Source organism: Vicugna pacos, chromosome 12 (genome assembly GCF_048564905.1).
Source record: "Vicugna pacos chromosome 12, VicPac4, whole genome shotgun sequence".
Classification (NCBI taxonomy): Eukaryota; Metazoa; Chordata; class Mammalia; order Artiodactyla; family Camelidae; genus Vicugna; species Vicugna pacos.
In genome coordinates, this window is record NC_132998.1 from 15,060,971 (window position 1) to 15,073,492 (window position 12,522).

The following is a 12,522-nucleotide window of genomic DNA, read 5'->3' on the forward strand; positions in this document are numbered from 1 at the left end:
TAATTTATTCATCACAAGACCCCCAAAATGGCTATTCATTTGATTTGTGTATATAGGCTCTCAGCCTTTAAAAACTTAACAAAATGTACATTTGATAAATATTTTATATATATATATTTAATATTCCTTGTCTTTTTAAGGACTTGAAGTTTAAATTAAATAAAAAAGAATAGAGCTACTTAACTGAAAGATATTCTATTTATTCATTCCTACATTCATTAATTGGACAAATATTTATTGAGCTTCTGTGATGTCCTAGGTGTGTGGAAACAGTTAAAAACATGCCATCTTCCTTTATGAAGCTTGCAGACTGGTGGGGAAGACAGTCTCTGAAGACATCATTTCAGTGTCGAGAAGCGTATAAGCTAGTTTGGGTTTCAGAAACTGCTGCCTTGAGCGAGTGACGTCTAAACTCAGCAGAGAGGTCAGGTGGCCCAGAGCAGCAAGAGGGAGTCCAGAGGGGAGGCTCTTGTGGAAGGCTGAGGAGGAATAACAAAGTGGGCTGCAGGGAGACAAACTGTACCTCCTGTTTGGATGAACAGATCGGTGATGGCCCTCCTCCATCCACACGCTAGATGGCCCCTGTCAATTGCAGCATCAAGTTATCCTGAGGAAGGTGCACAGCGGGTGACAACGGTGCCCTGGTTAATTTGTCCCCTTTCAGTCTATTGCAATGTATTGCATTTCTGTGTGCTTAGTTGAGTGAATTTAAAAATTATATTTTCTGTTTTACCTAGTTTAACTTGTCCTCAAAAAATAGACAAGTAGATTTCCAAGATTCCTCTGAAGACACTTCAGACAAAAAAAAAATCATAATAATAGTAACATAAGGAAAATTATAAAAGTAGAGCTGACACTCTCAACCCCTAGAAAGAACTCTTTGGTTGGCCACATTGCAAGGTAAAGCAATGTTCATCCAATCAAATGTGATAAGAAGTCCAACAAAACAAATTCAGAATGATCAAGCAGGGTTCACGGGTTCACTTCCATAATCATTAGTGGTGACATTTAAGTGAGCCTTCGTAGAGTAACAATGGAAATATTAAGTCTTTGGAAATTAGAGGATAGGATTAAGAATTGAATGGTTTGATTTGATAAGTGCAGCCAATAGTACACTGCCTCCACTGGGCCCCTGTGTCTCTTTGACAGCTAAGATTGGAAATTCAATTCAAGGGTCAAAATAAATCAAATCTGGAACCAGACTTGTGAACTGCTGTATCACAGTGTGGTGAAGATTTCAAAAATAAAGTATATTAAGTATATTGAATCAAATTTATTTCGCTACAATGTTAACATTTGAATGAAAATTAGGAATATATTCTAGCAATGGAATAAAATCTTAGCAAGTAAGCGTAGAATCCTGCCATTTAATCTGAAGTTTTGTGAGTGTTTTTAATGTACATAATGAATAGGACTAATACAGTGGTGTTATCAACAAGTGTACACAAGTACATATTATGTTGCAGAAGTAAAATCAAGATGCTTTTGAAGGCAAGGTCCGTCATCCACGGCCTTTGAGGAGAACTTTCCCAGGAGTGTGTTAATGGAGGCTCGTGCTCGTCATGATCTTAAGGAGGGAGAAAAAGAAACAGATGCCAGAAATATTTAGGAGGTGAAGTAAGAGGACTGGTGATTATTCCTTTGAAAATGCTCACTGGATCACACCCATCACTCCCTCCTTATTAAAACCCCCAGCAGAAGGAGGGTAGACTCCAAACAAGGCTCATGTCTTCAGGGAAGCCCTCCCTGATGCCCAGTCCAGCGCATGTCCCTCTGTTACTCTGAAAAGTCATGCTGAGTCCATGTCCTCAGAGCACTTATCTCCACCTATGTATTCACTGGCGAGATCATCTGAGGAATGTTGGTCTCCCCAAGCTCCATGAAAGACTAGCAGAATGCCTGGCATTTAGTAAATGTTAGTTCAAAGATGCATCCATTTGCCGTGAAGGGTGAAGGGAATACTAAGATACTCCCCTATGCTCCCCGCCCTGAGGAGTTGTGCCCCCGCTGGTGCAGTTCCCCACGATGGGCCCTCTGCGAGGAGAGAAGGGTTTGGGTTAGGGGGGAAAAAGATGAGTTCAATTTTGGACATGTTACATCTGAATCAAAGATGTTGAGTATTCCATCTTAGATAAACAGATATGTGTGTGTGTAGATATAACTCTAAAATCTATTATTAAATCTCTTCTTAAAATTACCCCATGTGTGATTATTAAATAGCATTGGATGCCTAAAATGTAGCTGAATCAATAATCCTTTAAGAACACTGAAAATTACTGGGTATTTCTTATTTTAAGAACAATTACTCAGAACAGAAACTTATTTTAGTAAAGCATGTTACTCTACTCAAGTCATGAATAGAGTTCTTCCCCTTTTATTGCTTCCCCAGCAGTAAGAGAAAAAACAAATAAAAGCAAAAACCAACCCTTCTTCCCCAAAGCTACCTTTTCAGCAGAAAAGTCAAAAACTGTATTTCTGCCCAGCAAGCCTTCAGCGTCAAACAGCAGCCAGTGAGAGCCTCCAGCATCCTGAGGTGCCCTGTGCTCATCCCGGCCCGAGCCAGCTGGTGCCGTGCATTTGTGACTTGTTTCAGATGTTCCTGGTTTCTGATCTTGTCATTCGTTTTCTCATCTTCTTATCTATGTCCTCACTCCCCTTTCATCACTTCCTGGCTATCGCTTCTGGCTCTCTTACTCTTGGATGAAGATCCTTTCTCCGACTATATTGCCTTTGGACACCCAAGCTGATAAGAAAGGAAGAATGATCACATTGGATCAGGACTAAGGAACAGTCGCCCCTGTGTTCTGTTTCCCAAAGTATCTCTCAGGGCTCTGGAGGGTTTGTAGGTCTCCCCTGGTCTAGCCACCTGAGTATTTAATTTGGATCTCTCATTTATGAATTTATGTTATCCTTGCTTTGAATGAATACTTTTAAACATGCGTTTTAACCTTTACTTGCCTGATTCCAATGTCTGTGCCCTTACCTTCCATGAACATTTTTGTACCTTAATTTTAGGGTGCAGATTCCCAGAATTGCCACCAATGGGATCTAAGTTCTTTCTGTTTATTGCCAAATTATTTCTCCAGGAATAATTATTATTATTTATTAAATACCTAAGATATATTGTGAATTATTTCAAGTGTTTATACATATTAACATACATATTTCACATAACCCTCTAAGGTAGGTATTATTGTTTATTTCCATTTTGAAGATGTGGAAACTGACGCAAACAGAAGGTAAGTAACTTGCCCAAGGTCACAGGGCTAGTAGGCTATGAAGTCAGGATAGGAACTCAAGAAAATTTGACTTCAGAGCTTACATTCTTTTTTTCTGTTGGTGTTTGTTTGTTTTTAAACTGAAGTATAGTTGATTTAGAATATTGTGTTGCTTTCCGGTGAACAGCATAATGATTCCGTTACATATAGATATTCTTTTTCATCAGAGCCCACATTTTTAGTCACTAAATTACTACCACACAAAGTTATACCAACTTACGCTGGCACCATTAATACATGTGAATGTTTTACTTGATTTCGGAACACTTCTACTTTTTGATTAGTACATTCTTACGTGTAGCCTAAACTTCCCTTTCTGACTTTCAAAGTAAGGTTTGGAGCTGACACAGAGAACTAACTACTCTCTAATAAACACTGTGTCTCCTGACTCCCACAGCGGGAGGAACAGGAGTAGGGGAGTGGGCTCGACAGCTGTTTCAGTATGGAGTGAGTGTAACAGACTACTTGGTGCCTATAAATTTGGACTTTGAAAATTCACTGCCCCGTGCTTATTTCTGCAAAGTGCGCAAAATAGTCACAGATACCATTTTTCATGCATTTAGGTACCAAGCATTGTGGCAAATACTCTGGAGACACAGAGTCATTCGATCATCGTGAGGGTATCGGTAACAAGCTAGGGAGGTCCACACAAGTTGGCCCGTACAGTGATGCATAAATGTCAGGTGAATTAGACGTTAACCTTCTGGGACTGATCACTGGCTCTACTTCTCTGGTTTTGCTTGAATGAATGAGACTGTACTGCCATGTAGGCAGCATACCTAACGAACCTGACTCCTTGCTCCCCTAACAGATCAAAAACTAAGTGGCCGTGCAGAGCTGCCCTGAGCTGAAATCAGAAACAACAGACATTCTCAAAGAGGCCTGCTCTGGGATTTTTAATTTAAATTAGTTCAGAGTCAGTGGGAGTTGTTGACCTCCTGCCAGCCAATTACAAATCTGATGACGTAAGCCCACCGTAAAAGCCGTTAACATGTCCTGACGATCTGAGTATCATTTAGGGATGTCTGCTCAGTTGCGAAGGTCCACAGGAATATTAGCTACAACTGACAATGCCCTGGGGGCCCACAAACCTATCACAGAGCCAGCTGACTCCCTGGAAACAGGGTGGCGGTCCCCACCCGAAGGCAGAGGGGCCTGGGACCTGTCCTACCTCCCAGTCCTCTAAAGGGGGTTGTTTCAGCATCAGGGAAGCCAGGCGTGGAGAACTGGCTTTGGGGTCAGCCCTGGACGCAAGACCTAGATGTGCCAATGACGGCTGTGTGGACCTAGAATAAATCCCTCAACCTCTGAATCAGGGGCTCGATAGTCTGCACCTCTTAGGAATGATGTGCGGATTAAATGAGAGATTGTCTATAAGGTGCTTATCCTGCTGCATGTCTCTCAGGAAGCACACAGTGAACAGCAGAGTCATCACGACATCCCTTCCCCCTGGTGAGACCACAGCAATTGGGGTGAAGGGCTGAGCTCCTGAAAGGACCTCTGAAAGGACATTTCACCTACAAGCAGTCCTGGAAGAACAGTCACACCAGGGGCACTTGTCCTGGACACCACTCCCTTACTCTTCCCACACAACTCTCCCCATAGGAATAGTCTTCACTTCAGCCTCCGTGTTGATGTTTACCCTCCAGTTCCAGGCTGTCAACTAAAACCCAGAAGAGTAGTGAAGATCCTTCCACACGCCAGGCCCAAGTGTCTAGTTGCATGTGGTTGTAGCATCAGGGTTAAGCCTGAGCCTGGACTTTGAATTCAGACCTGAACGGGAATCACTTCCCTCACTTTCCCTTTTATTACCACTTACTGTCTTAAGTGAACACGGCCAACTTAGCCTCTGTAAACTCGCTTTCTTGTTTACACAAAGAGGATAATATCTAATTGAGTAGTTGAAAGGATTAAATGTGATAATATTTACATGTAAAGTGCTTAGCACAGTAGCTGGCAAGGAGTGAAGCTCAATTTATCACTATGGAATCCAATTTAAAAAATGCTAGGTGACTTCGGTCTTTTGTGCACAGAAATCAGCAAGTAGGTTAAAACTGTAATCAAAAGATAAGCTTGAGATGGGAGGCTCTCCAAACACTGGTGAACATACACATTCTACTTAATAAGGCAAACATTTCAACCAGCTTAAGGAGTCATGCTCACCGTCCACCCACTTTGCCTATTTAGATCTCCTACCTTGTTCATAAGAATTATTTCTGCCGGGCAAGGTGCACGCTGCTTAAAATTAGTAATTGCCTTCTAAATTAGCTTCCTCTGGGAAGGAAAGGGGAGAAGACCCACCTTTTTGGTGACCTGTAGAATAATACTATGATGTGGGTACCACTAACCCTCTTTTTTTTATAAATCGGGAAACAGAATGAAGGACAGAATAAGCAGGCGCGGGAAGCAGTAGGTGTCAGGGGCAGAATTCGATCGCAGGTCTGGCTGAGCGAGGCTGCCCTTCCGTTTGCACTGCCCTTCAGTTTCAGGTTTATTCAAGGGCAGGCCTCCTGAATGGGGTTCTCACACAGCCACTGTTGAACTAACGAAGGCCATTTTCTGCCGTTAGACGGAACGAGGGTTTGCGTCAGTTCTGAGCGTCCCGTTGTCCTCTCGCTTTTCCAGCGGTGATGAAAAAGCCACAGCCACTCCATGACTTAAACTACTGGGTCTGCCCGCTTGAAATGCTCCAGGTAGATTAATTTTTGAAAGATGATTCACCTTCCCTTTCCTGTTTTGATGGAACACGGAGACGGAACCATGCCTGTCAATAAAAGGCTCGAGTTTCCACCCCCCAAATTCGCGCGGCGCTGACAGTCTAATTGGCTGACGCGCAGGTGGGATTTCCTGTCGCCATTTTAAGGAAACACACTCCCCTGCAAGGAAGTGTCCAGTTGGTGAGGGCGGCTGTGCCTGGAACAAAGAGTGAGCGAAAGAACGGGAAATGGGCCCTGCTGCCCCGTTCCCCTCCATCCTGCTCCCTCGCCCCGCGCTAATCCCGGATTTGGGGCGCTCGGCTCAGTGAACCCCGACGCGCCGGCCCCGGGCGGAGTCACGTGGGGTCTCCGGGCCGCCTCGCGCCTAGGCAGGTGTGCGCCCCCAGCTCAGCAAAACCTTCGGGTCGCGTCACACCCAGTCCCCAAACAGAGCCCCACTGCACCGATCTCGGGGTAGGGGGAGCTGGCGGGGTCTGCGGGTGCTGGATCCGGAAGAAGGGAGGCACCTCCCACTGCGGGTTACGGACAAAGGGTTTCCAGAGGTGCCCGCGCACCCCGCCGCCGCCCCGGCCACTTCGGCCCGCTCCCCGCCAAACCCGGCGCTCTCGGTGCATTCCCGGGAGGCGACACGCCGCTCCGTCGCCGCCAGCGGCTCGCCGGGCTGCGCGCGGACCAGCCACTCCTGCGGCCATCCTCCCGCGGCGCCCTTCCCACAATGCAACTCCCCGCGCTCGCCCGCCCCTGCCGGGCCCTGGCGTCCCCCTCAAAATGCGCCCTCCAGCCCCTCAACGCTCGGCCCCCCTTGCCTCATTCGGCTCCCTCTCAGCCGCCCCCACCTCCATCCCCGAGGGCTCCCTGTCTCCAGCCGCCGCCGCAGCTGGGCTCCGGGCTCGCTGCCGGGCCCCAGGAGGGCGTGGGGGCAGGTGTCCAGGCTGCGCCTCCGCTCCCGGTGCCACCGCCAGCGCGCCCGGCACACGCGTGCCCCGCAACCCCTCCCTCCCTCCCTCTTTCCCCGATGCTCAGTCTCCGCCAGCCGCGGTCGCTGCATCCTCAGCGGGCGGCGAGAGGGAGGAGGCAAGGCGCGGCCGCCGGCAGAGACACCATGTGACGGGCATCGCTCAGTGACACGCAGCTTTGGTTAAAGAGAGGGCGCGCAGGAGGGGAGGCGACGGCGCGCGGGACGCGGAGGAATAGCCTGACTTTCCTGGCTAAGCCGTCGCGAGCCATGGATGCGCAAGGGCGACGCGCGCCTCCAGTAAAAGAATGACTGCGATTCGAGACCCTCTGCGGCCCAGCGGGTGGATGTAAGTGCGAGCACAGTGTGGGTGGGGGTTGGTGGAGAGGGGGAGATTCTGATGCAATCGGCCCCGAAAGGAGGAGGAGAGCCAGGAGAGCGCGGGCTGGGACAGCCACACCGCTCCGCCTGAAGGTCGCCGCCCTTCACCTTCCTCGGAAATCCGCCACGCCACGCCAAGCCTCCCCGCCCAGCCCTCGCTGACGGAGGCCACCTTTTCCCGGCCGAGGGAGCCAGACCTTGACACAAAGGACATCGCACGGCTGCAGCTCACGGGGAAAATCCCGGGAGGGCGGACACCTTGACGTCTCCTTTTCCCACCTTTCCCTTTACTGCCCGAGGTAAGGCGATTTTCCGGGCCCGGTGGAAAGCCGAGGGAGCGGCGGCGGGGAGGAAAGGGATGTTTTAAATGTGAGAGGAGGCGGTAACGCAGAAGTCGTCCATGCGGCCGTGAAAGGAAGGAGTGCGCCTCTGTGCCGGATGCGTTCGGATTTTGCTTTTCAGAAAAGAAAAGTCCAGATCCCCGGTTCCTCTGATCGCCCTCAGAAGTATAAGAAGGCGCCGGAGCCGCCTGATTTCACCTTTGCGTGGGCTGTGGCTTACTTTTGGGGTCTGATTTCTTAGTGGCAGAATGTGGTACCAGATTTGGTTCAATTATACAAGAGTCAGGGACCACGCGGGTCTGAAGGGGGAGAGCGCAGCCGAGGTGAGGGCGCGACTGCGTACCCGGGGAGTGTTTGAATGCCAGGCATTTGCGGGGAATTTCCTGTGTCCGCAGGGCCCTGAGGAGAGCATGTGATGTCCCCGGGGGTGTGCGTGCGGCCGGCCGGGTCTCTGAGACTGGCTGCGGGCCGGGGAGCACGCTGGCGGGCCCTTCTCTGGCTCTGCCCGGCTCTCGGTAACCGAGAGGAGTTGGAGGATGCGGGGAGGAGTCGGGGGATTACTAAAGGTTGCTGGCAGTGACTCACTGCCCTTTCCCGCCCGAAGAGGTTCTTTCCCTAACGAAGAAGGGGAAAGAAAGAAGTGCTGTTCTGAGAGCTGGGATCCGCTGGAGCTGGTGAACAAAAGGCCACCGCTTGAGCGGGACGCGGGGCCCGGGCGCGGACTGCCCTGGGCTCCACTCTCACCCCTTCCCCCACCCCCGCATCGCGCTCGCGTCCCTAAACGCTGCCCCCCAAAGGCCTTTAGCCTCGCCGCGGCGGGACCTGCGCCCTGGTGCGAGCCCCTATCTCCGTAAAACGCCCCCCGGAGCGTCGGGCGCCTCAGCACCCACCCGGACCCCCAGGTTAGGAGGCTGTCTGGGCGCTGCTTCCCTGCAGAGTCTCCCAGCCCTGGGTCTGAGCTGGACTGCAGTCGGAGAAGGTTCAAGTGCATATGGCGGCAAAAGGAATTTCGCGGCACCAGCGTCACGGCGTTTCGGGTGCCTTTCACAGGCTGTCTTGGGCTTGAGAAGGTGGTGCTACAGTTGAGAGCCCTTTGTGTCTCGCTCGGCGGCGCGGACCCAGTTTTTACAGCACGGGTTCTCCGGTGGAAACCTGACTGCCACTGGGATCACATACTTTTTCATTCGACTCCATGGTGATTTATGTAGTAGAGCGAAAAAGACCCGAGCGCTGGGAAACGATGTTTATTTGCATTTGAAAAGGGATCTGATATCGCTAACGTGGGTTTTAACATTTTTAATACAAGGGGGAGGAGAGAATAAATCTATGGTTTGCTGACTGCAGAGCCCAGCAAGCCTGTAATTTGTCACCTTGCTAGAAGAAACTGTGCTGCAACTCGTGCTTTTTCTGACGTCAGAAGGACAACGGAAATAAAACCTGAGCTAGGTGGCTGGCTGGCCTCATTGTTAAACATCTCTCACCGGGTGTGTATTCCTGAAATCCATGCAGATCCATGGGAGGCCCCCTGGATTTTGATTTCCTCCCCAACCGCAAAATAGCTTTATTCCTCAGAGTCACTTCAATTCTCAGGATGTCGCCTGAGGCATTGGGAAACTCACCTCCTTTGGCTTGAGGTCCTAACCTTAATGAGGTTTATTCAAACTTTTTTCCCCCAACATACTGTTTCCTCCTGAGGGCTTCTGGGGCAGGTAGCAACTAACAAGATATAAAGTTCCTGCTTTTGTGAGGCTTGCCTTCTCCTGGGGGAAACAGACAGTAAATGCACCTATAAATGAGTTTCAGAGATTTGTTCCTGCAGTGAAGAAATAAAATAGGATCATGTGATGCGGGAGGATGCTTAGAAAGATGCCCCTCTAGGAGGGCCTGTGTGAGGGGGGAGGGAACACTGGTCCTGAGACTAGGAGACCAGGCACCTGGTTCTTGCTAGTTATGTCTTTTCCTCCCTCTGGGTCATAACTAGAGGGCAAAAACCAGTCTTCCTCATTGTTGTTCTCCTAATGCCCAGCACAAGGTAGCTCCCTGTCGGATTGAGATCTTGGCCAAAATGTCTTGTTCACCTCTTTATGCTACTGTTGACCATCCCTGTCTTTCTATGTCTCATTATTTGTCCCCTTCTTCTAAGTTGAAACGTCAGGGTCTTTTTCTGCTCTGCTTCTCTTTCTCTCTTACCTCCTCTCCACTTTTTCTTTTTTTTAACAGAGGTGCTGAGGATTGAACCCAGGACCTCTTGCATGCTAAGCTTGCGCTCTACCACTGAGCTATTCCCCGCCCCCTACCAACTCCACTTCTGCGCTGTTACCAGGCCCGTGCAAATGCCCCACAGACCTGTCTTCTCATCTCCATCCCCACTGCCCAGGTTCAGGTTTCTGTCACCTGACCTAGACAGGGCAGTTGCAGCAGTCTGTGGGATGCAAGATCCATGAAACAGACCTGGAGGCGCCCTCAGGGGAGCAGATGCAAGCACAGTGCATAGTGAAGAGTGAAGTTGCTGGCTAGGAGGTGTAATGGGCTTCCAGTTGGTCTCCACTAGACCGAGCTCTGCTCCCCTAATTCAATCTCAACACTTCCATGAGGTCTCTATTTCTAAAACTCAGTTTGCATTTTAAAGTAAACTTGCTTCTAAAAGTCATCAGTGGGTTCCAATTGCCTGAGTTAAAGTCTAAATTCCTTAGCCAGGCTCCCAGGACCCTCCACAATCTGTCCTCACTTCTTTCCACCTCCTTCTCCCACTTCGCCCTATCACTTTTCTGTCTCAATCTTGATGTTGATTCCAGACTAGAATGCCTACTGAAATGCTATATATTTGTGAAGGCTTAGCTCAAATGCCACTTTTTTACCTCTTCAAAGAAGTGTTCACTGATCATCTCTTAGCATTTTCATAAAGATTTGTTTATCTTTCACTTTCTGCACTATTGTCAGTCCAGGTGATGGAAGGTAGGGGCTAAGGACATGGGCTTTGAGTCAGATGTAAGTACCATACCTTGGGCAAGTTGTGTCTGAGCCTCAGTTTTTGTCCACTTGTTAGACGGAAATCATGAGATGATGATGGTGGTGGTGATGGTAGCAGGTCCCATCTTATGGAGTTATCCTGAAGGTTTAATGAAGGTAGTGGATGCACAGTGTCAGCGCTCCATACATATCAGATGAAAAGGGACCTCAGCTTCTCATCTGTCAGAGGGAATGGGGGAAAAAATGACCAGCAAAGTTCCTCTTACCTCTAATATTTAGTGAATATTTAATCATTTAAGAAAACTTTTCTGAAAAAATATCTTAATGGAAACTACTTGAATATTTTCAGTCTCTGGGAGAATCTTTGAAAGGTGATCTGGAGGTAAGGGGAATAAGCATATTCCAAATAGCATTGTAGACTTCAGAGAAAGACACCCCAGAACACTGACCCTAGAATTGAGTCTTTTAAGAACATTGTTAAAATACATATATGTTAAAAAGAATTGTTATTTTGGTAACATTTTGATTCATCAGTTTTCTACCGACCACCTGCATGTTAGGGTTACGTACTAAGCTTAAAGGAATTCAGTCCTGGGAAGCACCATAGTTTGGGGAAACTTTGCAAGCATGCGGCTTGCAATCAAGGAACTCTTGATGAAGTGACAGTGCGTCTTTGCCAATAACTAGCCGGGTCCACTTGGGCAACTCAGTTGACATTTATTTATGCCTCACTGTCTCACCTGTCCAATGCTAATAATAGTGTCCGAGCTGCCTCACCCACAGAGTCATGAAGATACAATGAGAACAGAGCTGAGCACATCCTTGAACAAGTTAAAAGAACTCTTCAAGGTGGTAATCAGCCAGAGATACACACACTGCTAATCTGCAGGTTTAGGAGATGGATCATGATTAGTGATTCTCAACTTGGGCGTCACATTGACTCACCAGGGGTCTTTTAAAAGTTGCCAGTGCCCGGACTCCATTTCCAGAGATGCAGATTTAGTTGGGAATTTTTTTTTTTTTAAATAACACCAGAGATAATTCTAACATGCAGTGGATTTTGAAAAGCAAGCAAAACAGAAGCAGAAATTAAATGACGGCTCCCATGTGTTGCTTGGTCAAGTCTGGGTAATACGAAATTATGAGCTTGGCTGATTTTTCCTCCCCAATTCGACTAAACCAACCAGTTGTTGACATCATGGAGCTGCAGCTTCAGGTTACAATTTATAACCTGTATTTTCCCCAGCGTATAAGCCTGTCCAGGGATACAGCCTGGGCCACAGAAAGATTTAATGTGTGGATCTCAGTTTCCGTCTGTTAGGAGTGATGAAGATTGGAAAAGAAAGAGACAATGGAAAGGAAAGGGAGAGGTTATGGCCCAGAGTCTGGGAGGAGAAGGCTCTGACTGGGACAGAGGCAGGACAGCACAGAGGGAAGAGTTGTGTTGGATTTATTGAACTGGTTTGGTTTAGGTTACAAACTGGTGGCTGTAGAACCAAATGAAGCCTGTGTGCGTCAATTTTGCGTGATCTACGCTTTCTTTTAAAACTGTTTGGAATTGGTTGTCAACAGTTAAATATCAGAATTTCACTTTAAAATCTGGATTTCTGGCATTTCTTGGGGGGGGGGGAGATCCGTCTTATTCCTACCGAAATAGATGAGACACGTGTTCTCCAGTTCCTTGTGCTGAATCTGCTTTGCTCATTTATCTTACCTACTTGGGCTGTGGCTGTATTGGGTTTTGTTTTGTTTTTTTCACCCTTAGTGTAATCTGTAGATCTTGATGTTGGCAGTACATTAAAGTCCCTTGCAGAGCACTTAAAATATACATGCTTAGAGTTCATCCTAGACCAATAAAACCAGAAACTGCTGTGTGTTGG

General features: G+C 48.0%; 1 protein-coding gene and 1 long non-coding RNA gene across 2 annotated transcripts in view; one reads left to right on the forward strand and one right to left on the reverse strand.

Moving 5' to 3' along the window:
• Positions 1–1,318: 1,318 nt before the first annotated feature.
• Positions 1,319–6,937, reverse strand: LOC140700144 (uncharacterized). Its single transcript, XR_012078396.1, has 3 exons — positions 6,832–6,937; positions 2,445–2,743; positions 1,319–1,567 (listed from the first exon to the last, which is right to left on the reverse strand). It is a non-coding gene; the product is annotated as an uncharacterized lncRNA (long non-coding RNA).
• A 107-nt stretch (positions 6,938–7,044) lies between these two features.
• SLC38A1 (solute carrier family 38 member 1) overlaps positions 7,045–12,522 on the forward strand; it is a 60,644-nt gene continuing 55,166 nt past the window's right edge. Inside the window, exon 1 of the mRNA XM_015238050.3 lies at positions 7,045–7,630. The gene's annotated coding sequence lies outside the window, so the exon portion shown is untranslated. The remainder of the gene's footprint in view (positions 7,631–12,522) is intronic.